General features: G+C 43.4%; 1 protein-coding gene across 3 annotated transcripts in view; it reads left to right on the top strand.

Moving 5' to 3' along the window:
* Positions 1 to 23,573, top strand: part of RHOH (ras homolog family member H) — a 49,417-nt gene that overhangs the window by 6,081 nt on the left and 19,763 nt on the right. The window lies entirely within an intron of this gene.

The following is a 23,573-nucleotide window of genomic DNA, read 5'->3' as shown; positions in this document are numbered from 1 at the left end:
AGCCTGAGTTGCAACTAAACAAAGTTTGTGAAATCACCAGGTTTAGATGCTTTACTATAGAGTAAAGCTGCCATTGAAGTATTTACGCAAATCATAAGTAGTTGATGGTCACTTACTGGTTCTAGGCTGGTGCCGTGGGGGATATAAGAGAAATACGAAGAAATCTGTACTTCGAAGGACTTTATAATCTAGTAGTTGTGGTAAAAAGTAAAATTCGGGAAGCCATGCGAGATGGGACTTAAGTGATGGACGGGGTGGCACAGGCTTTAAGAGTTACAGAAGTTCCGGGAAGGGGGTTCGGGAGTGGGCTGGAGTAGTCAGGAGATGTGGGCTTTGGAGGGATGTGAAGTTGGAGTTAGTGGGGAAGGGGAAAGTTATTTCAGACTGGGGGGACTGTGTAGGCAAAGACACCAAGATGAAGTTGATTTGGAGGTGACGAGCCCAGTTGAAGAGATGGCTGAGAAGACAAGAAAGTTTATGTTACACATTCAGGAAATAAGAAAGGAAGGGTATGGGCAGATTACGGAGGACCTTGCCAGGCCCCGGAGGAGAAGACCCTCTATTTGGTAGCTTCTAGTTGTCTTCTGCCCTTCAGCTTCTCCTTACCTGCTCTCACCAGCCTGGTGGAATTCCATCTGGATGGGGGCCTGGTGAGCTTTGCCTCCTCGTGCTTGGGCTGCTTTTTGTGTCCCTGTGTCCATCTGTGGTCCTTTATTTGCCCTCTGCTGTCTTCCCTCAGTACCTCATTTAGCAGAGGAAGTTTGTGTGGCCCGCGGTCCCTGTAAGACCTCCACTTCTGGTTTCTACATTTTTGCGAGGCCCTGCAATCATCTGGTAATTAAAGTGGCCTTTCTCCTGGGAGAACAAGTTGCTTGATGGTTTATAATCAAGACTCTATTCCTCAAAAGCCAGTCCAAAAATTCCATGAGATATGTGTTGCTTACTGTGCATGTCTACTGGGATGGTGTGGATTTGCTGCTGCTCTCCTCTGGACATTTCTTCAGTGAGTCGGGAGATCATAATGATTTAAAACGTTTTTTTTTCTGTACCATAAAATATCTGAATCCATATAATAACAAATATATAGTATGGTGAATAAGAACCCAGACTTTGGAGCCAGGTTGCCTTGGGTTGAATCCCGGTTCTATCATTTCTGGGCTGTGGGAACCTCAGACAAGTTACTTCTTCAATGCTCAGATTAAAAAAAAAAATCTATAAAGTAACTCTAATGACAGTAATAATAACTGAAAATACCTACCTCAGAGGGTTGTTGTAGAGATAAAATGAGATAAAAATATGTGAAGCATTTAGCCTAGTGCTTGGCGTCAAATAAACTCTCAATAGATGTAGCCATTATGATTCTTGGTAAGAACTTGGCTATAGACGTGAACAGAGACGACATGACCCCTGGCGTGGGGGCGAGAGATTGAAAACTAACTTTTTAACGCCAGTGTTCCTTTCAAGGGAAATCAGGGTTGACAGATGGAGGCTGGGAATCAAAGTTTTTTGAGCACCGAGTGTAGACGAGGCACAGGGGTTGGGTGTTTTATAGTGAGAATGCATGGGAAAAAGGAAAACAAGATTAGAAACTGATTTTTCAAGCCTTTCCGTACCAGTTTCTCAGGCTTATAAGAGGACTCCTCTGAGGATCTGCTGCGTGATTTGTGGGCGTCTGTGGTTGACGCTGCTCTCTGAATGCTTTGGGTGGAACCATAGAGGTGCTTGGAATTAGAGGCAGAGAGAATGACCTCTCTTTCTTGGCCAGTTTAAATTAAATTATTTAATTTTATGATATTTTAATTTTAGCACTAGCAAGGCACAGCTAAAAGTCCATTTCTATTCGGCAGTTGGGACCATTTTGACAATGGGAGCTCCAAGTGCTTATTTGGGTTCTGGATGCTTGGATCTGGATGAAAGCCAAGATTAGAAAGCATCCTGCTTCCCCATTTCACTTTCTGGATTCTAGAATCTAGAGATTGTTTTGGATTAGAAATCCCCCTTTTAAAAATGCAAATACAGCTGGTATGTTAACTGTGTAGAGGATTCTCAGTTATGTGTGCAGATTACTGCAGTCAAATGTTTTCCTTCTATAGCCCCGCTGAGATCATAAGGGAGGAAATTTGGGGGTGTCATGGATGGCAAAGGATAGGCACTGGCCAGGATGGGGTGCCCAGGTGGAGGCTGGCAGGCAGCGGGACAGGCTGCGGGGCTGGGCGGGCAGTGAGAGCGAGGAGGGCGTCGGAGTCTGGATGGAGGACAGAGAGAAGTGGAAGGACACCAGCGACGGCGGCTCCGCTGTGCTCCGCAGCAGCTGCTTGAATGCCCCGAGCAACCTCCCGACGCGGCGCACGAGAAGTTGTCACGCTGTTCCCCGGACGTGGACACTTGTTCAGAGACAAGGTCGATGTGTCTGGTTCTGGCCTGGAACAGTGGTTCCTAAGCCGGCTGGACGTCAGAACCACCTGGGGAGCTTTTAAGGAGTAGGAGTTCTCCTGTATCATAGCCCAGCCCTGGAGTGGTCCAGCAATCTGTGTGATAAAAAAAATATAAGCCCTAAAACAATTAGGAAACAGTCATTTTACAGTGGGGATTTGGGAGCCATTAATCCAGAAGTCTCCTACTAGGGCCCCCAAAACCAAGATGGTAAATTGAATAAGTGCTGAAGGAAGCAAATCGATCTCCTTTCTATTGTGATTAATATCTTCACACAGAAAGTATTTTCCTTTGTTTCGAATTTGCTCCTAGAGATGATTTCCTGGTAGTGATGACTGCGTCAAGGGTGTGAGCATGTTTAGCTCAATATCGATTAATACATTTCAGCATGCAAATGTAGGGCTCCGCTTCGTCACAATTCCGAAGCGCTACAGACGTGCATCGGCTACATGTTACTACTCAGGGGGAGCCCAAAGCAAGGAATTTGCTTTTAAGAGACAAAGTGCCAAATCACTTTCCCATCTCTCTTTTCCGGTAAAATAGAATACTAATGAATTACGTTTGGAAGAAATTTCCAGAGCATTACTGAATGCTCAATTGCTTCTTAGAACATGAGTTAGAGCTTTCTTATCTTTCTGCTTAGTTTCTTGTAAAACCGAAGTCAGCAGTGATCTCTTCCCCATTTCGTAGAAAAGACAACCAAGGAAGAGAGTGGTTAAGTAACAGACGATGTGGTTCTCATCACATTTGCCATGAGAACTACGCGTAGTCATCTTTTCAGTTCATCATTAGAGTAAATAAATGATTGAATAGTTTGCATACATGACCCGATGGGAAACCCGCTGTGAAAGGAATGTTTGGGAGTGGGTAGGCAGAATTAATCAACCCAGATAGGGAATAGATGTCCTACTCTTATCCTTTTTCTTTTGCATCGTATTTTATTCATTATTTGCACAATTATTTGCTGACCTAAAAGCATGGTCATCATTTGTCACGCATATGGGAGAAAGGTGAATTTTCAGTGGTTTCACTGAAAAAAAGAGATGTGCTCTCGTAAAATATCAGTGAGATATTTCCAGTGGTGTTCTAGAACCAGCCTGTACTTGCTTGCAAGAGCTGACTATAATATTTTCCGAAATTTTCCAAGCCAGTGAAGTTATTTACTTCTATTTATCTGTATGATGGAAGTACTATATAATAGTATGCTATTTAAACGTCTCTTTTTAATTTTGCATTCAACGATGCCACGTAGCTTGAAGTTGGCCATGGTAGGAATATTTACACCAAAAAATCAGCAAACACAATAAATCAGTCTCCTCTGCACCCTTTTTTGGTGAGCCTGTTGTTAAACATTTACTAACATATCATTGGGGAACTGTGCAAAATACAAATATGGCAATTTGGCAATATGTATCAAGAGCCATTAAAATCTTCATACATTTTTATCCATTTTCATCCTTGGAAATTTATTCTAAATAAATAATCAAAAGAGGAAGAAATAACATGCATGAACACATTCACCGTATTATCATTTATTTATTTATTTATTTATTTATTATTTTTTTGTCCCTCAACTCAGTCTGCTCTCTCCAACCGATGCCTTTGCCCAGGCTGACTGTCACCTCTGGTGTTGACTCTCATAGAGCCCTACTCTTTGTCTTCCATCTCCCAGCAAGCTGGGCCTGTCCTCGAGGGCATGGGGCTTGCACATGCCTGTGTCCCAGCACCTAGCACTGTGCCTGGCTCGTAGAAGATGCTCAAGAAATGTGTGGAATGAATGAAGGGAAAGGGGTCTCAATGTGCCCGTCTATGTCTGCAACGATTTCACAGAATAGAGGCCTAACTTCCTGGGTGGGGAGGTTAGATCATGGAATGATCTGTCCAGGAGGTAATGACCAGCCCTCTCCTACCAGGAGCTATAAGAAGATTCAGGCCACAAATTGGGGCACTGGTCTTGAAGATCTCTTAAGTTTTAAATCCTCTAAGACCAAAAGTTTCATAGAGTTCCATAAACATATGTTGGAATTAACAGTTCACATGCCCTTTTATAAACTATAACTCCCATGAGCTCCATGAAATAAGAAAACCCCCAGTTAGCTAACATCAACTGCTAATGGTGCTACTGGGAAATGTAGTTCTTTTTTTTGTTGTTGTTTCCAGATTCCTTATTGGGTGGGGAGGATCTTTCTTTTTTTTTTTTTGAGACAGAGTTTCACTCTGTTGCCCGGGCTAGAGTGCTGTGGTGTCAGCCTCGCTCACAGCAACCTCAAACTCCTGGGCTCAGGTGATCCCCCTGCCTCAGCCTCCCGAGTAACTGGGACTACAGGCATGTGCCACCATGCCCGACTACTTTTTTTATATATGTGTTTTTAGTTGTCCAGCTAATTTCTTTCTATTTTTAGTAGAGACGAGGTCTCGCTCTTGCTCAGGCTGGTCTCGATCTCCTGAGCTCAAACTATCGGCCCGCCTGGGCCTCCTAGAGTCCACTGTATTATCATTTATAATGGCAAAATCTGAAAATAACATGAACACTAAGCAATAGGGCTTTTGGCAGCATTAACTCCATGGGATGTTTTATAGTCATTAAAAAATCACAGTTATGATAGTTATGAAAATATATTTGATAAGTTAGAAAACCAGGATTAAAAATTTTAATTATATTCTGATTTCATTATAATTGAGAATTAAATATGAGCCATAAAAAATGACAGCATTTGGTGTGTTAAAATGGTGAAATAGTAGAATTTGTTTTGACTTCATCTATTGTAGCAGTGGTGTATGTGCATTTAAAAAATTTGGAAAACACCTGTAAATAAGTGATCTTGAGTAGTTTTAATTTTTGGTTTTTTTTTTTGAGACATGGTTTAACTTAGCTGTCTAGGCTAGACTGCTGTGGGCTGATCATAACTCACTTGTAGCCTCCAACTCCTGAGCTCAAGAGATCCTCCGCCTCAGCCTCCCAAGTAGCTGGGAGTACAAGCGTGCACCACCATACCTGGCTAATTTTTAAATTTTTTGTAGAGACTGGCTCTCTCTCTGTTGCCCAGGCTTGTCTCAAACTCCTGGTCTCAAGCCATCCTCTTACCTCAACCTCCAGTACAAGGTGTGAGCCACTGTGCCCGGCCTTATTAATATTTAAGAGGAAGGCTGTGAGTTCTGTGGACCAGATGGAGCTTGCTTTTAACATGTACATGTTACTGTAAATCCCTGGGCAAAGTATTGTAAAGGGAGTTTGGATCCAAGAAGTCTGGGTCTGGAGCTGTGGATGCTAAGGGGGTGTCTTCAAAACAGCTCAGGAAGTGAGAAGCTGGGTACTGAGGACTTGCTAAAGCGACTGCAGGGACTCAGAAATAAGCCTAGAGAGAAGCTACCATCAAAGGGGTCTGTGTGTGTGTATGTGAGAGAGAGAGAGAGGGAAAGATTTCTTAAGAAGAAACAAAAAGATGCTGATCTCAGAGGTCAACAAGATGGGTGTGAAAATAGCTCCATTTTGAAGCCCCCAAAATAAAAGCTCAAATCAGAGAAGAAATGATTCTTCTAAATCATTGCTTCTCGAATTCTAGTGTGTTTACGAATCATATGGATGGGTGGAGGACACGTTAACTAACACAGTGCCCAAGGTTCCACCTCCGTGCATTTCTGATGCGGCTGGCCTGGAGGTTGGCAGGAACATGCATTTTTAACGAGTCCTCCCACCCTATGGAGACTCTGATGAGAACGGTCTGCAGATGATACTTTGAGAAACGCTAACAGATTAAAGGCTACAGTTGGGTTTGGCGCAGGGAGTGTATATCTGTGTGTGTTGTGGCTGAGGCTGTTAGCTGGAGGCTCGAATCTAAGGCCTTATACTGTAAAAGGGGAGTGACAACAGAGAAAGCCCAAAGAGACAAGTTATTTATTTGGTAAAGAAACAAACTGAAAACAGAAGGCCGTATTGACGATATTCCTTAAAGGAACATAGTTTGTACCACCAAATTCCCTTCCACACACAGTTAAGCAACGTTTGTCCGGCGTTTGAACCAACTGAAAGCAGCCGTGAACAGGGAAAGTACAAGCACAGAGAAAAATGTCATGGGGAGAGTCTCGGACGCACGGCCATTCTTTCCCAGCCGCTGGGAGACGGCAGTTAAACCTGCAGCAGAGCGTGGGGGTGCTGTGTACAGAAAACATTTTGGACCTTAGTGGGTGATAACGTTACATTAAAAAAAGAAAGTATAATTTTTGATGAAATGTAGTATTTTAATATATAGCGCTTGAAATAGTAAGAACAATTAGACATATGCCGTAGCAAGAATCTATCACAGAATAAACACATCGAAAATAAATGACATTGCTGTAGCAGAAGCCAGGTCCTGAGATGATCTGCTTCATCCGGCTTTAGAACATCAGTAATTGTAAAGAGCTCTTAAACAGCCTTCGATGTCTCGTGTTCTGCTTACACTGAAGGTGATTCTTTGGCTGTAATCATGTTCCCCATCCTCAGGGCCTCTGCTCTCTTGGGACACGGTGGGATAAAGTAAGGACAAATTAACAACCCGTCTTAACACGGGGGCACAGCTCAGGGTCTGTCGGACGTGCCAGGGTGTGACACCTGAAGTCAGACCTTCCACAAGCACCTGTTGACTGTCCTGTTCTCCACGTAGCAGGGTTTTTCATGGACCTGACTGGCTTCTGCTTTGTTTCTTAATCGTTTATTTTGGTCACAAATTCCTTTGAAAATCGGATGAGAACCAAAGACTTTCTCTTCATGCAGGAGCATATACATTTGCCACACAGTTTTCGGGGATTTAGGGACCCTTTCAAGCCCATCCAAGGACTCCCAGGGATCCAGAGGGCCCCGATTACGCAGTCGGGCCGCAGAGGCGCCGCCACGCGAGGAGGCGCTGGAGGCTGCGAGAGGGAGTTCCGGGTGTCGCCGGTGTGAGGCCAGGGGACTGCGCTGGCGGCGGAAGCGGGGACCAGACGGCGGCTACGGGCGCAGCTTAATCGCTGCCGGTCCTTAAATTGAGCAGCATGTGGGGCAGAGCCGGTTCCTTTGAGAGCACAAACGACTATTGTTCCAGTCCTTGGTGCTGCATTCTCTTCCGTGAGCCAGGGTCGGCTCACGTTCGGGAAAGCAGGCTGGCTCGAGATCCCCGTGCGAGCCCGCTCGCTGCCACGCGGGCCGCGGGTGTGGCGGGTGCCCCTGGGCGAGCGCGGACACCAGCCAGGCTGCCTTCGGGGAAGGCGTGCGCCGGCGTGTAATTGCTTCCGAGTGTGCCGTGAAGGTTTTCGTATATGAAGCTGAACATCCGGTTGGGCCCTGACGACTCTGGAGATGGCCCCACCCCTGTGCGGCCTTTTGACCACAGAAGCCCAGTTAGGCATCCTCCGGTAGCGGACACCGGACTTGGAATTTGGGGAACTAGGTGTTTCCGGCGGAAAGCTCATGCTTTCGTTAATCTCCTGTTCTCTGGGACTGTGCTGTCAGGCAGAGAGCCTGGAGGCTTACCCCAAACCATCTATTTATATTAGCCAACTCTGCCGAAGGACATAAGATGAGACCACGTTCTCATGTCATGGTCACAGGTGGATCGACACAGGATGGGAATGGGAAATGTAGTCTGTCTTCAACCCTCCAGAGAAACGTATGTGAAATGGACTAAATAATTTGTGAGTGAATGTTCTCTTGGTCTAGGATAGTATAAAAATTGCAAATCTGTCTTTGGATAGAAAACGAAAATCTATAGCAAATATATTGATGTAATTAATGTCCCTCAACTAGTGTAACCATTGTAATTATTGTACATCCATGATTAGGTTTCTTGCCAGTTTCAATATGTACTTTAAGGATAATACCGCATCATATAAGCTCCAGTTATGGCCCTCAAAACACAAATATTTCATGTACGCCAAAGGCCAGTAGCAAACTCTCTACCCTTCTTATCTCCTGGAGATTATTTCCCCTTCTTGGTCATCGTGTCTAGCAGCCTCACTGCGGGAGCAGGGACCAGCCCGGCACGTGTCTCTTCCTTGATGCTTTTCTTTCTTTCAGGCAGGATCCCTGCTTTGCTTTTGTTTCCCCCACTTCTGATTCAGCTATCATCTTCTTTAGCACTTCTAAATGTGCAACCTTCACCATGAACCTTTTCCTCCCTTTTTTGCAATTTTTTTTCAGTTGCCACCAAAACTTTTACCATCTTTGTTCCAATTGTGAGCTGAAAATGATCCCCACCACGGTTGAGCAGTGTAAGAATGCCTGTGGTCATAACAAGAAGGAAAACCATATATTTGGATTCAAATTTAAATGATATAAAACCACTGCCATCAGTTTCAAAGCTCCGTAAGGGATCTAGAACTCCCCCTTGGTATATTTTCTCTTGATAAAGCCTGATTTTTCTCAAGCCCCTGTATCTCTGGGGAGTAACTGCTGAAATTTATCTCGATAGTCTCTCTTTTCTCTGCTGGGTGTGATAAGGGAGGAAGAGAGGGTGTTGGAGGTATACACAGGAAATAGGAGGGGAAAGGCCAGAAAAACCTTACATATCGAGAGTACCACAATTTCCTACATCTGCCAAAACAAGACTGTCACTATATTCCTGTGCACAGACTATCTGGCAATATGAGAGAAGTATCTGTAATAATGTTGACTTTAGAAATATAATAATAATACGTGTTCATTGTAGCAAATGTGGCTTATGCTTTTTAACTTAAATATGCTTGTGTACATCTTATTTGTAAGACTTTAATTCAGTTTTTATGTATTAAAATTGCCATCATCCCAGTGTTTTCCCTCCAAGATGTGCAAAATCTATACAAAGAAGCTTAAACATTGCTTCCTAATGTAATAGAAATACAGCTAATGTTTATAAGGATCATTTGCATTAATGAAGGGCAACAATGGGTATCTTTTCTGAGGCCTATAGCTATCTTTTCTTTCTTTTCATTCTCTATATCTCAGGAGAAGCAATTAAAATGTGGATTGTGGCAATATTTCTATTAAATTATGGAGCCATGAAAATATATGGACAGTTTTCACATGGTGGACTCTGGGGGGAACGCGGGTTCCATGTAAAACAGATCAGAAGTTCATGCCCCAAAGCAGTAGCTCTGGATTTCCCCAAGGGCTACCCATTTGCCATGTCATCCAGGAAAGACTTATCACACACATATATGGAAGGAAAATTTAAAGTTTCTCTTCCAACAGGGCTAGAGGCTTGTGGTTTCTGTTTAAAATGAGATTGTGCAACTGTACTCAAGAAAAAAAATCGCCAGTGTTTTCAGCTTAAGTCCATGTTCGCTTTTTTTTTTTTTTTTTTACCTGTGACCAACCAAGCTTATATTATCTTAAAACTTCCTCTGATTTCCTGGCCCTTTCTTTGGAGGACTGAAATGATCATATTCTTTTTATTTTCCTACATTCATTCAGTCTACTTGGAGTTTAAATGTTAGTGCTCCTTCTTTCATAAAGTTGGTGGCGAGTGGTTTTATTTCTCAACAGGTGTGTAGCTCATTATTTTATCCACCAATTATAATTATTTAATTTCCTTTGCCAATTTTGAGAGTGCTTAACAACTTTTAAGAACTGTGTCATAAACTAATAACCAGGGTAAAATGCAGAATAAATAACAAGTTCACTTGCCTTTAAGTCTTTAAAGTTTGATTTGAAACTTTTAAATTATAATCAAGTTTTTTCTTTTTCTATAAAATATTGGCCAAAGTAGAGTTTATAAATGATATCACCAGCCAGTCATGGAAAAGAGCCAAATGATCCCTTCTTCTTTCTACTTAACGTGCTCTGTTCTAAATTATTATTTTGAATTGTTTTAGTTGCTTTTAGAGAGCCCTTTTTTCAGAAAACTTGCAACTACTTAGGCAGTATGAATGCATAGCCTTAAAATGTTCATAGTCTTTGACCACTTCTAAAAATTATTCCTAAGAAAACAATATGAGATTTTTATTATAAAAGCAGAACTTCTCAACACAATGATAAATTTTAATAGAGACACCTAAAAACAACCTGAAATGTTTATCAGAAAGATGTGATTAAATAAATTATCAGTCTATTAAACATTCACTGCTACATTTTTTGAAGAATGTTTAGTGATAATGGAAAAAAATCAGAATATAAAATTATATATTTTTGTGTATATAAAAAGGCCCATATATGTATTTTTATACATGAATTCAGAATATAGAGATAAATAAATCAACATGTTAAAAGTCATTTTCTAGTGTGTCATGAGATTACATATAATCTTAAAATGTTTTTCATTTTTTCTGTCTTTTCTGTAGTTAGCACATATTATTTTTATATTAACAAGAGGCCATTAGGCTGAGGACAGTGGCTCACACCTGTCATCCCAGAACTTTGCGAGGCCAAGGTGGGAGGATTGCTTGAGGCCAGGAGTTGGAGACCAGGCTGGGCAACATAGTGAGATCCCATCTGTGAAAAAAAAAAACAGACAATAATCCTTATTATAAGAAAGTTAATTTTTATGTGAGGTAAACTATGAAACTAGGAGAATAATTCTGACATGAGAATGAATTATTTTGACAGAAACCTAGTGCTTTGAAAGTCTTAAGTCTATAATTAAATTTTACCTAATAAAATTTAGAGGTTCTTTAGATTCAGAGGGATTTTGAGTTTCTTGAGTCCTGAACCTTAATAAGCATAGAAAACCATTTTTTAAAATTTTTTTTTACTCTAGCCCAGGTTCCAATCCAAAGGAAAACCATTTTTAATGAGAGATGTTGGAGTTATTAAATAGATTTGTGAGTGATTTTTGTTTTTAAAATAAGAGATAATTAGTTTTAGCTAGTATAAGAATTTAAGCAAAATATAAAATATTTAAATGATGAATACAGATAATTATTTCTAAATTTTTAACATATAAGAAGCTTCCTAAAGGAATCCTTTAAGAAGCACATTTTCCTTATGTATCTTTTAAATATTCAATTTGGAAATAATTGACTTTCAAATATTTTGAAAAACATAGCTCTTAGGTAAATCATTTTGGTATAAAGTAGGAAAATTACCTTGCATCCTTTCATGGCCATTTTCTACACTCTAATACCACATATCTAAAAGTTTATTCATTTCAAATGCCAAATATTAGTTGGAATATAATAAAATTCTTCGAAAAGTTGATTAGTTTTGTGAAAAAGAGTTTTCCTTTTAAACGTAAGTGAAATCTCGTGTCTGATTTGGTAATATTCCTGATTACGCTTTTTGCGTGTGCTTCTTTCTGGCTTTGGTTTGACAATAAGTCATGACCACGTTAGGAAGGCCACTGTCTGTGAGACACACGACACACCCAGCTAACAACGCTTTCAGCTGCAAGACACAAGACACGCAGAGCCCACTGACGGCGCTTAGCATACCAGGCTTCGTTTCCCACACAGCTCGGGGTCTGGAGGTCTGCACTTCCGGCACCGGTTCAACGGCTCAGTGAAGCTGCCTCTGCAGCTCTCCTGTCTTTCGTCACGGTTGCGAGATGCCTGCTGCAGCTTTGAGCCTTGTGCTCGGTTCCAGAGGCCTGGGAGGGTGGAGGGCGACTTGGCAGTGTCTGTCTCTTGTTCCAGGACAAGACTTTTTCCAGAGACCTCCCAAATAGATATCAGCTTCTGTGTCATTGGCCAGAACTGGGTTACATGTCCATCCTAGCTGCAGGAGGGAAAAGGCAGAAACAAAAATCTTATTGTTTATATGTATAAAGCACAGATATACGCACAGCACATAAACAGACGTACAGTGTATCTATGATGTTAAAACTTCATGGATGGGGCAATTAGGAAAAAAGTGTCTCAAAATGCTGTTAGGGAGACGATAAGAAAAGTTGAGAAGTATTGGCCTAGACCACCAGTGATTCATTGCCTAGGGCTTTGCATGTTGTCTGACAAACAAAATTAAATTCTATTACTGATGACAAAGAGAAGCACAGATACAGAGCAGAAAACTAACAGTGCCTGCCATAATGTCATAAATTAAATTAATGAACAGCTTACATTAGCTTGTGATTGTTGGTCGTCTCTCATTGCACTGTAAACTTCTTAAAAGTAGGAACTTATGTCTTATTTGGACATACATCTTTGTAGATTAGCAGTACACTAGTCCTTCGATATATGTGTTATGTAGGTTGAACGGAACAAACATGTCACCTAACGTGTTTTATAGCTGCTCCATCGGCCCCAGACGTCAATTTGCACACACTCCTCGACCCCACAGCCTTCAGCTTCCAGGCACAAGGGCCGACGTCGCCTTCTCACTTCGTGCGGCTTCCGCAGCCGCGCACCGGCGCAGGCGCGCTGAGCTTCCTGGGCCCTGAGCCCAGCTTTGCTCCTCGCCCTGGGCGCGTTAGCGCCTGCCGCGCCCGCGTCTCCCCTTGACGAGGCGGTTCCGACTGCCTAGAATACTCTTCCCTTCCTCTCCAACCTTTTAAATCCGTCCCTTCCCTAGTTTAAGTCCTGCTTCCTCCGCAAGGTCTTCACGGTAGCCCCAGCCCGTGTGAATCTCCGTCCTTCTTAAATCCTGTCTCATTTCCTATGCATTCGGTCCTTTGGTCACCTGGTTAAATAATTAGGTGTACCTAATGTCATCTTCACTTGGTACTTCTCCGACTCAAGCATCTGTATGTTGTCTTCGCAACAGGCTAAATTTCAGGAAAGCAGGGAGTCTCCCACGATGCCCAGTGCTGTGTGTATGGGAAGCAATTAATAAAAGCTGGTTAAATAATAGATAAAGTCGATAAATATCAATAGATAAAACGAGAGCCAACATGCTGTTGGAAATTTGGTTTTCTTTGCAGTTCTAGAACCCACTGTATTTGTGTTTCAACATAGCTGTACCAAACCTCACAGGGATTTACTCACAAGAAAAAAATCTAGAGGCCTGACTTAGGAGCCAGAAGCTGTCCACTAGCTCTGTTCTGCCTTCTAGCTCCCGTCCCTCTCTGCACCAGAGTGTTGGAGGCACCGAGGTGTGGCATAAAGCTCAGGACTTCGGAGTGAGCCCTGGGGTTAAGTCAGCCCTGGCTCTGCTACTATTAGCTGTGAATCTGGGGCAAGTTATGTAATTTCTTTGGGCCTCAGTCATCGTGTCTATAAAATGGGTGTAATATTAGCTATCATGTGGGATTGTTGTGAGGATAGAATGAGGTCATATATGAAAGTGTCTGCTTCACAATCTGGTGCCTTGTGGGCACCCGGTAAGTGGTGCTACAGTTTTGGGGGCAAATCCCTTTGTTTTACTGAGTTTGCTTCGCAGTATTCCCTTGAAGAAAGGAAGTCTCTTAGGTGCACTTGTTTGAAAGATATTTCTATCAGAGTAGTTAGAATAAGAGTAATATCCACATTTCATAGCATTTTGAACTGGAATGAAACCCTCTTGTTTTATAGATGACGAAACCAGAGAGGGCGAGTAATTTGCTCCTGATTACAAAGCCAGCGGCAGAGATGAAATTGAATCTTGAATCCAGTTATCTTGACTCCTGATGAGGGCTTTTTTTTTTTTTTTTAACTTGTCCAGGGTTGCTAGATCTAGCAAATAAAAAATACAGGATGCCAGTTAAATTTTGGATTTCAGATAAACAACAAATAATTTTACATGTAGGTATGTTCCATGGCTGTTAGTTAAAGAAAAATATACCATACTTGGAGAAGAAGCTAGAAGAAAGATGTGCAAGGGTATCTGATCCGTAATCACGCTGTTGGCAAGCTGTTTCAGCAGGCACTGGGAACCTGCCTTTAAAAGGGAAAAATGCCACTTTGGGGAAGTGAGGCTATTGATTGTTTTTTTAAGTTGCCTTATTACCAAAATTTCAGACACATTCAAAAGAAAAGCAAGTAGTAAAACCAGTCCCCATATCCTATCACTCAAATTCAGTGATTGTCAAGATATTCCATATTTGTTTCATCTATCTTTTCTCCCCCTTTGCTGAAGCAGTTTAAAGTAAAGCTCAAATATCATGTCACTTCGCCCATATATACTTCACTATGCATCTCTGAAAACAAGAATATTTTCTTATACTACCATGATGTCATCATCCCAACTAAGAAAATTAGCAGTAAGTAACCCCTGAAATCTCCTAATACCTGGTTCACGGGCATATTTTTCTGATTGTCTCAAAAATACCTTTTTTCCATTGCTTTATTTAATTCAGCATCCAAAGAAAGTCTACCCATTATATGGTTGTTAAGTCTCTTGAGTATCTTTAGTGTTGATTATTTTTAATGGCTGAAATGAAGTGATGCGGGAAGACATTTAAGAGCCATAGTTGGTGTCTTGGGGCAGTGTCACGGGTTCACAGCAAGCTGTTGGATTGCCTTTGTGCAGATGGTACAAGCCCAACGGAGGTTTGACTGTTTACGAGATGATCCACGCTGATAGTTCCATGGCTTTGTTTGTAAGAGATGAAAAGGAAGGAAAATGGAGAAAGAGAGATTTTTTGTTTTGTTCTGGTTTTTTGGCCTCATTGTTTTTTCTGCGCCTAAGCAGCTTCAATTGTAGAATGGGGATAATAGTGTAATAATCCTTCCTTGCTAGATCGTAATGAAAGTCAATCGAAGAGCTGTATAAGCAAGCTGCCCCTGGCTGTGGAACAGTGTTCCTCCAACCTGACTGTGCTTCCGAGTGACCCCTCCCCAAGTACAGTCTCCCCGGCCCCCCCAGGCCTACTGAACGAGAATGTCCTCAGGAGGGGCCACGAAAGCATGCTAAACAGTCTCCCAGCGCAATTTTGATGTTCAAATTTGGAGACCTCTGACTTCATCCTCGGGGCCTTGACTGCTTTGTAGATTATGAATAATGATACTTTCCAGGGCTGTCGGGTGGGTAGCGAATGCAGTGAATAAATTACCAGATGCTTCCTTACCACCTTAGTTATGATCAATATTATTAATCCAGGTGATCTTTATCCACACATTGGACACCGCTTTGGAAGGGAGTAGAATTCCTCAGTTTACTTCGTCCTCTGTGCAACGTCTTGTCCGTTGCCCAGTGCGCTGTCGGAATGCAGTGCGTATTTGAGGAATGATTACATGATTGATATTATGGAGAGTTTAGATGAATGACACTTAAGATTATCAGTCCACAGACGACATAGGAAATGGATGGACCACCGAGGCTATTCTAAGTCAGTAGGGCCCAGACTTAGCTGGGAACGATTAATGCCCAGTAACATACGTCTTTGATGCCTCAGTGCTCTGTTGTATACAGGTGTTTTCTTTTGCTTTTTTTTAAAACTTCCTTGTCCTCCAGTCGAAACTGGCTTTGAGGAAAGAATGGAACCGGAAGCACGTTCGTGTCGATGTGGTAATGGTAAAGAAGGCTCTACCTTCCAAGGGCATTTGCATTTCAACAAAGTACCAAGCCTCAAGAGAAAGGGCTATTCCAATGGAGGCAGATATACTTGTAGGATGGGGACTTCTTATCACCTTTGCCTCAGCCCGTGTGGGCTGCGCTGCTGGCTTGTAGCCCCCACCCCAGGTCGGCTTTCCTGCAGGGGATCATTTGCAGTAGGGATGGTAGCTGCTGCTGATAGATTGGGGAGCTGATGCTTTTGCCATCTCCGCATAGGGAGGAGTCCCCTAAACTGGGCTCTAATAATCCAGTCCAAAAGGGAGCTGTGGGAATCGTATCAGATATTTCTGAACTACAGTCCTTCTGAAAATGAGGGGCCCAGAGCACTCCATTTTATGCACGAATAGCAGTGATGACTCACGGTTGGGAAGACACTGGAATTCAGCCAGGAGAGCATCACCAACGGCGGAAGAAGGGATAACAGACTTTGCACGTGATAGAGAAAGCCTCTATATCATGAGGTGCACAGCGGTGCCAAAAGGAGGGGACACAGCTGACCACAGATAGTTAACTCTATGGTAGTGACAGTTCCTTGGACCTTGTTTTAGAAAAATAGCAAGTGTGAGTCTCACTCTTCTGGTTCCTGATTTCACACACATATACACACAAACACAAACACATATATTTTGGGTCAGTTTAATAAAACTTCATGGGAAATGGAGCACAGAAGAGACCAGTGGGGGTTTTCAAATTTAATCTTACTAGGTAAGAATTATTAATAAAAAACAAAAATTCTCTAAAATAAATACGCCCTTGTTGGGGTCTGGTTGAGAGAACCAATAAGAACACGGGTGTCAGAGCGTATTTACCAAAGAGTTGCTCTGGCAAGAAAGGGGGCGAGGCGAAATCTCCAGGTGGTCCCCGGGAGAGCAACGGCTCTCAGCTGTGTCATCCTAGGACAACTGCCTGTGTGCCTGCTCCCGCACCTCTCCCCCATAGCGTTCCTTCCTCTAGTTCCTTTGTTTTAAAAGCTTTAGTGCACAAAGCATTGAGTTCTGTGAAGATTCGCTTGATATAAATGCCAATTCTTTAACCTCCTCATTGGGGATTTGGTCAGTGGGCTGTGTTTTGGGTGGCACTTTTGGGATGGCAAAGCCGGAGGAAGATTTCTGACGGATGTCTGCATGTGCATGTGAGTGTTACGAGACATGGGCACAATGCCCAGGTGAAGAAGTGGTTAGAAGAGGCTGAAGGAGGTTGGGGGATTATCTTCTGGTGCATTTCAGTTCACTTTGGGATTATAGATTTAAGAAGGTTGGCTAGTGCCCATGTCCTGGGGTGAGGTCTTTTGGAGTTCTATTATTGTCTCTTGAAAGTCATTTTTGGTGGGCTTGGGGCTACCGAGGCAAGACAAGGGAAGCCTAGTACATGAAAGGGACCAGGGAGTCACCTCCTGAGAAGCTGGATTTAATGCAGAGGTATTGATCAGAAAGAAGGGGATTGATCATCCACGGAACAGCAAGCACATCCGAGAATCATACTCTGGCAGCGTCCATCTGTACACTGTCAGCCGAGAGGAGATCTTGGCTAATGGGCTTCCTGTATTTTGATCCCATTGACAAGACCATAGGGAGGGAGTGGGCCTCAGGCTAAAGCATCTTCTTGGATCATTCTGCTGACCTGGGAACTTCTCATTACAGTTTGGCTTTCTAATAGCTCTCCCCGAGGGGAAAGAACATACAGGCTGTGCGGAGGGTGGTCTAGTCCTTGTGACAGTTGCATTTCTCATGGCCAGCAAATGAATTGGCGTGCTGGTGTGTAAGCAAGTCTTGTGAACTTGATCGAAGAGAGTTTCATCTTGCAAAGTCAGATGCCTTCTTGTTGGTTGAGGGACTCAGACTTCTGAGGGTGTAAGGTGAAGCCAAGAGCTCTGGCAAATTCATTCAGTAGATAAGAACTACCAGGCAAGGCAGCCCGTTTTCTTTAAAACTGCAGCACGTGTATCCAGCAACGTTCCTCTCATTAGACATCAGGAGTGTCAAAAGTGGGTGCCAACTGACATCCTAAGTATGGGGGAAATAGGAGGCCACTAATTTTGAACACTGAGATAATTTCTCTTCTACTTTTGTCTCGTTTGCTCTAGGTGGTAGCATGTGCCTTAAGATAATAAAGGTGCTGTCTTCGCGTACTCATCACTGTCCCTGAAAAATTCTTTGTATGCATTTTCCAAGGCTTAGGGTGAAAATGTGTTTCTTTAGAGAGATTTGAAAACTTTTGCCAGGTGCCTGCGTGGATTCCAGTATTTCAAGGACTGTACATCTTTTCTTGTCCCCTCCCTCTCGCCCTTCCTTCCTTCGCTCGCTTCTCTAAATGTAGTCTAGGCAATGCCCCTCTCCAGTTTCTTGGGATAGGGGAGGGGCAGGATTACTTCTGACTCCCCTTTCCCTGACTGTGTACCCTTTGGAGTTCCTGCTAAAATGTCTGTGTTGGGTCCATTGGTTTATCCACCTTGGGTAGACTCTGGACTTTTAAAAAAACTTTTAAATTCTTTATTTTAATATATTTAGGAGGTACAAGTTGAATTCTGTTACATGTATGTATGGCGCAGTGGTAGAGTCTGGGTTTTTGGTGTACCAGTCACCTGAGTAGTGTATATTGTACCCCACAGGTAATTTTTCATCCCTCCCCCCTTGTGAGTCTCCAATGTCCATTATACCACTCTGTGGACACTGGACTTGACTTCTGTCATCCTTGCCCCATGAGGCCATCTGCAGCTCATTTTTCTTTTTTCTTTTTTTGTAGAGATGAGGTCTCTCTATGTTGCCCAGGCTGGTCTTGAACTCCTGGCCTCAAGCAATTCTCCCACCTCGGCCTCCCAAAGTGCTGGGATTATAGGTGTGAGCCACCAAGCCTGGCCCATTTTTCATTTTTCATCTTCATTTCTTTCAGTTTACAAACACTGCTAACCTCACTGGGTTCTCCTTTTCTCTTAGGTTTTGGCCTGACAGTTCCTGACTATATTTTCATCTCTTTGATACTTTTAAGAAGATGTTTTTTATATTTTAAGGTTTTTTTTTTTTCTTTAGAAGGAAGATTGAGGCCAGGCACGGTGGCTCATGTCTGTAATCCCAGTAATTTGGGAGGCTGAGGTGGGAGGATCGCTTGAGTCCAGGAGTTTGAGGGTGCAGTGAGCTATGATTGCACCACTGCACTTCAGTCTGGGCATCAGAGTGAGACCCTGTCTCAAGAACAAACAAACATACAAATAACCCTCCCCAAAACAAATGAAAAAGAAGGAAGATTGAGGCAAAAAGTATAGCTTGCCATTATTGGATACCAATGTTTGATCATTAAAAATGTAGCCTTTATCCTTGTTAGTCTGAAGCTGTTTATTTTGAGTCTCGGCTAATAAAAACTTTAAGGAGTTTTTTAAACCTGATTTTGGGTGATCAGAACATGAATTTAGTTAGAGTAATATTTTGCTAACTAGTTAACAAGTTAGTTTATTGCTATCCAAATCGCACTGAAATAAAATTGTTCTGTATTTCTTGCAAAATGAGAAGGAAAATGTGTATGAGTTGGATTTTTGGGATTTTATATAATTGCTGAACTGGATTATTTCAATTTTCTTTAATAAGTGTTTTATTTGTTCTGAATATAGGTAATATTAAATCTTCCGTAGAAATAAGTTATGAAAGTGACTTGACTACATAATGACTAAATCAAGGGCTGGAATAGCAGAATGCCGTCCTTGTGAGATAATGACTACCCTGTTTCTTGGTACCATCAGGAGAGATCAAAAGATTATTATAACCTCCTTGTGTTTCTCCTTTATCAACAAATGAGAGCCAGGTTAGCCTACTCCAAGGATTATTTGTCTGTTTGGCTCCAGGCTAGCTGAATTATTTGTTTGTAGAGAGGAAAGAGGAAATAAGCCAAACAAACAAACAAACAAACAAAACCGTTAAGTCCTTTTCACACAGATACGAGTCTTTAGGCAAGAGGTTTGTTCTCTGGGTGTCAGTTTTCTCAACTGAAAACTTTGAGTATTAGATTGGCTATATATTTCCCCAACTACGATATGCATACCAATGGTGGTAAATAAGATCTTTTTAAGGGCAAACATTAAAAAAAAAGTTTTTAATAGTTATTTCTTTTAATGTTTTCAGAAAAAAATATAATTGACAATCAAATCTGTGATTTCATACATTTTATTGCTTAGGGCAAGGCCACGTGAATTCAGTGGAGTTGATCTTTAAAGCATACCAAGTAAAGAATAGTTCAGGAAGTATGTGGGTATGGCAAAAACAACAAATACGGTAATCAGGTAACTGAAATTTAAGGGTAGGATTAGATGGTCTTTTAGATTTCAACCAACTTGACCATTCTAGTCTCAGTGTCAAAAGGAAAGAAGTTCCCATGAACCCTAACAGTGGGATCCTATGGTATTACACAAGAAACCAATTTTCCTAGGATCTCAGTTCTGTCAGAAATTTTCCTAGCTGGACGTGATCCAAATCACTGGACTAGTCCAAGTTTTTTTTTTTTTTCAATCTGAGTGGTGTCTGGAAGAGCCCTACCGTGAGTTCCACGCGGACTGGGAAGGTCCCTGCGGATGCAGCAAGCCCTGCTCCTCTGTCAGCTGAGGGGCTGCGGTGTGCACGTGCCAAAGGTCACATGGTTAGTTGGGGATCTATCCCAACCCACGCCACAGGCCGCTTGGGCCACAGTTTCTTGAAAGTGTCTATCCAGCAATACTCAAAAATGTTACTTCTTCCCAGGAAAAAACTATAGGATACATTTATATTTTCTTTTACAAAAAATCATGAGACATTATTTTACAACTTTTTTTTTGTTACAGAAGTAGTATATGTTTATGAAGGAAATTTCGAAAATATGGATAAACACACAAAAATCTGTAATTGTACTAATACGAGAATTGTCAACATCTTGGTATAGTTCCTTTTTCCCCTCTATTTTTACTAAAAAATGAAGATCATGTTGCACATACTGATTTTAACTTGCAATATACTTTCCCCCACATTATTAAATATTTTTTATAATATTAATAGCAAGGAATTCAATGATTAAGAGGTGTGTTGTTTTTTCCCCTTTGAAAAGTTATCCAGTGCAGCAGCTTGTTTTGTATTTTAAAAGGAGAGAAAAAAAAACGGGGCAAAAATGAATAGAAATGGCAGGTCAGTTCCACGGGGAGTGTGTTTTCTGCAAGTCCCTGCTGTCAGACAGGGCGTCGGGTTGTGCCCCTCCTTTCAGACGCGCGGGCAACAGCTGCGGGGAGCACAGAGCTGGCGTGAGGATGAACAGTGCGCTCCAGGCGGGAGCTGCGGGTGGTCCAAGGAGCGCAGCTCGTCGCCCTGCCAAGAGCGGGTTAGGAAGTCAGGAAGCACCTCGCCGGCTTCGGCCTGCACCGGCCGCTCCTCCCCTGGGCGTGCGGTCGGCGATTTCCGGCTGTTGTCGGCTGTGGCCCGCTTTGTCCAGGCCCCAGACCCTCCGCCCTCGGCGTGCGCATGTGCGAGGCGAGCGAGTGGTGGCCGCGGCCGCCTTTTTGTCTCGGAGACGTGAGGACGCCGTAGCCAGCCGAAGGCTTTCTTAGAGCCCGGTGGCGCCCCCGGGCCCTCGGTCGCGCGGCCGCCTGGTTGTCTGCTGGGTCCGCAGGCGGCCGCGAGGTTTCCCAAGCGGCCTCCGAGGCCCTCCTTCCGCGCCGTTTCTCTGTCAGAATTAGGCCGGCGAACTCTCAGCTGCACTGGGACGCGTTGGCGGGCAGAGGTGCCGCGGTCTGTTCTGCCTGGTGTAAATCGAGGACGGCCGCCCCCGGACACGGCCCGGAAACCGGACACTCGCCCGGCCCGTGCTCCGCGGGCGGCCGGGCCGGCGGGGACGCGAGCCGGGGAGAGCCTGGGCGCGGAACGTGGGCCGTGGGGCTTTAAGCTGCCCGCGCTGTCGGCCTTTGCTGTGTCACGTCTGCTCTCGGGCAGCGCGGGACAGCAGTGTGTCACGGAAACAGGAACTGTCGGCCGGGTATTGCACATCGAGCTAGAGCTAGTTCAGTGCCTCATTCTACAGATGAGAAAACAGGTCCGGAGGGGCTAAATGGCTTGAGCAAAGTCATGTAATTAGTGGTAGTGAAGTGGAAGATTGGAAAATTCCACTAAAGTGGAATTCTTAGAAATTCCACTGCCGGGCTATTTCCCTTGCGATCCTTACCTGGGCCCCCTCCTCCCCTGCGACCTTGCCCTCATAAATCACCTGTAGCAGTTAGCGTACCAGGCTGTAAAGTAGCTTAGGACCCTGCCTCACTAAAGTTAACCCTGTTGTAGCGTGCCCCTCCCCCTTAAGCAGAGTGTATAAAGGACTGCAATGCTCTTTGTCTGGTGCTCAGAATTTGGGGAGAGCAAATTCCCCTCTGGGCCTTGCCGGCGGGCACATAAAACCTGTATTGCCAAAATCTCTGTGTGTGTCTCTCGGTCTATTCTCGGTCAGCCCTGCTGGAACAGTAGAGTCAGGATTCAAGCCTGATTTCAGTCCAGGGATCTGACCACCCTGAGCTGCATCTACATACAACACAGTGCAAAAAAGTAGTAACCACCACACTGATTTTCCATTTATATTTACTATTATATTTTAAGAGTAGTCCATAGGGCTGGACGTAGTGGCTCATGCCTGTAATCCCAGCACTAGGCTAAGATGAGAGGATCGCTCGAGCCCAGGATTTTGAGGCCAACCTGGGCAACACAGCAAGGACTCCATTTCTACAAAAAATAAGAAAAATAGCCGGTCATGGTGGCCTGTGCCTTAGTCCCAGCTACTGGGGAGGCTAAGGCAGGAGGATCACTTGAACCTAAGAGTTGGGGGCTGCAGTGGGCTATGATTGCACCACGGCACTGTAACCCAGGTGACAGAGAGAGACCCTGTCTCAAAAAAAAAAGAAAAGATTATGTAACTGAGGAGGCATTGTTTAGTCCTCTACTAAAGGACTTTAGAAAGAATCAAGCAACTCAAAATCTACTGATAAGGAAAATGTTTTATGACATATTATCGAGAAAGACATCAGGGAATATGGTGTAGTATGCTGCAGTTTGTAGATAAAAAATATCTGTGTGTGTAATATCTACACACATGCATTCATACGTATATGCATGTGAATTCATGCAATAATGCTATAGCTTTGCGAAACCTCTGGGAACACGTCCCGGGCACTGAGAAACAGGAGACAGACGTATTTTTCACTTTCATACTGTCTGAATTTTACTATAGGCGTGTATTAACTATTTGAAAAGTAAATGTGAAAACATTTAAAGATGATATGTGAGCTCAAATAAGGGAGGAAAAAGAGTTTACTGGGAGTTTCCGGAAGGCCTCACAGGAGAGGTGGCATTTGAGCTGGGTTCTGGAGCAGGCAGACGTTTACCAGGAAGAGTCAGAGCAGAGAAGATCCTGTTGTAGGAGAAGAGAACAGCATGATGCAGGCCATCGAAGCAGGGAAGGGCAGGGAGAGCTTAGGGGATGTTGTGTAGTCTGGAGAAATTGCAGCAATGGCCAGCTGAGGTGGGGACAGGCGAAGGAGGAAGAAGAGCAGAGAGGAGGCTGGCTGGAGCTTATTCGCTGCTGCTTCATGTGGAATAAAGGACCCTTCACAGACTGACTCCCCCGTCCCCTTCCAACATCGTCGTCCACCTGTGCTTCAGCTACAAGGGCCAACTCTCTACCCTCCAAATACACAGGCCTCCCCCACGTGTACACCTGGGCATCGGCCACCCATCCCATTTTCTTTCTCTCTTCCAAGCCTCAGTTCAGATGTTGCTCCTCTCGCTCCATCCCGCCCCCCTCCACCCTCCTCCAC

The sequence above is a fragment of the Propithecus coquereli genome, unplaced genomic scaffold (genome assembly GCF_000956105.1).
Source record: "Propithecus coquereli isolate 6110/MARCELLA unplaced genomic scaffold, Pcoq_1.0 Scaffold213, whole genome shotgun sequence".
Taxonomy (NCBI): domain Eukaryota; kingdom Metazoa; phylum Chordata; class Mammalia; order Primates; family Indriidae; genus Propithecus; species Propithecus coquereli.
The sequence above is the reverse complement of the archived record's forward strand: the minus strand, read 5'-3'. Positions and strand labels throughout refer to the sequence as shown.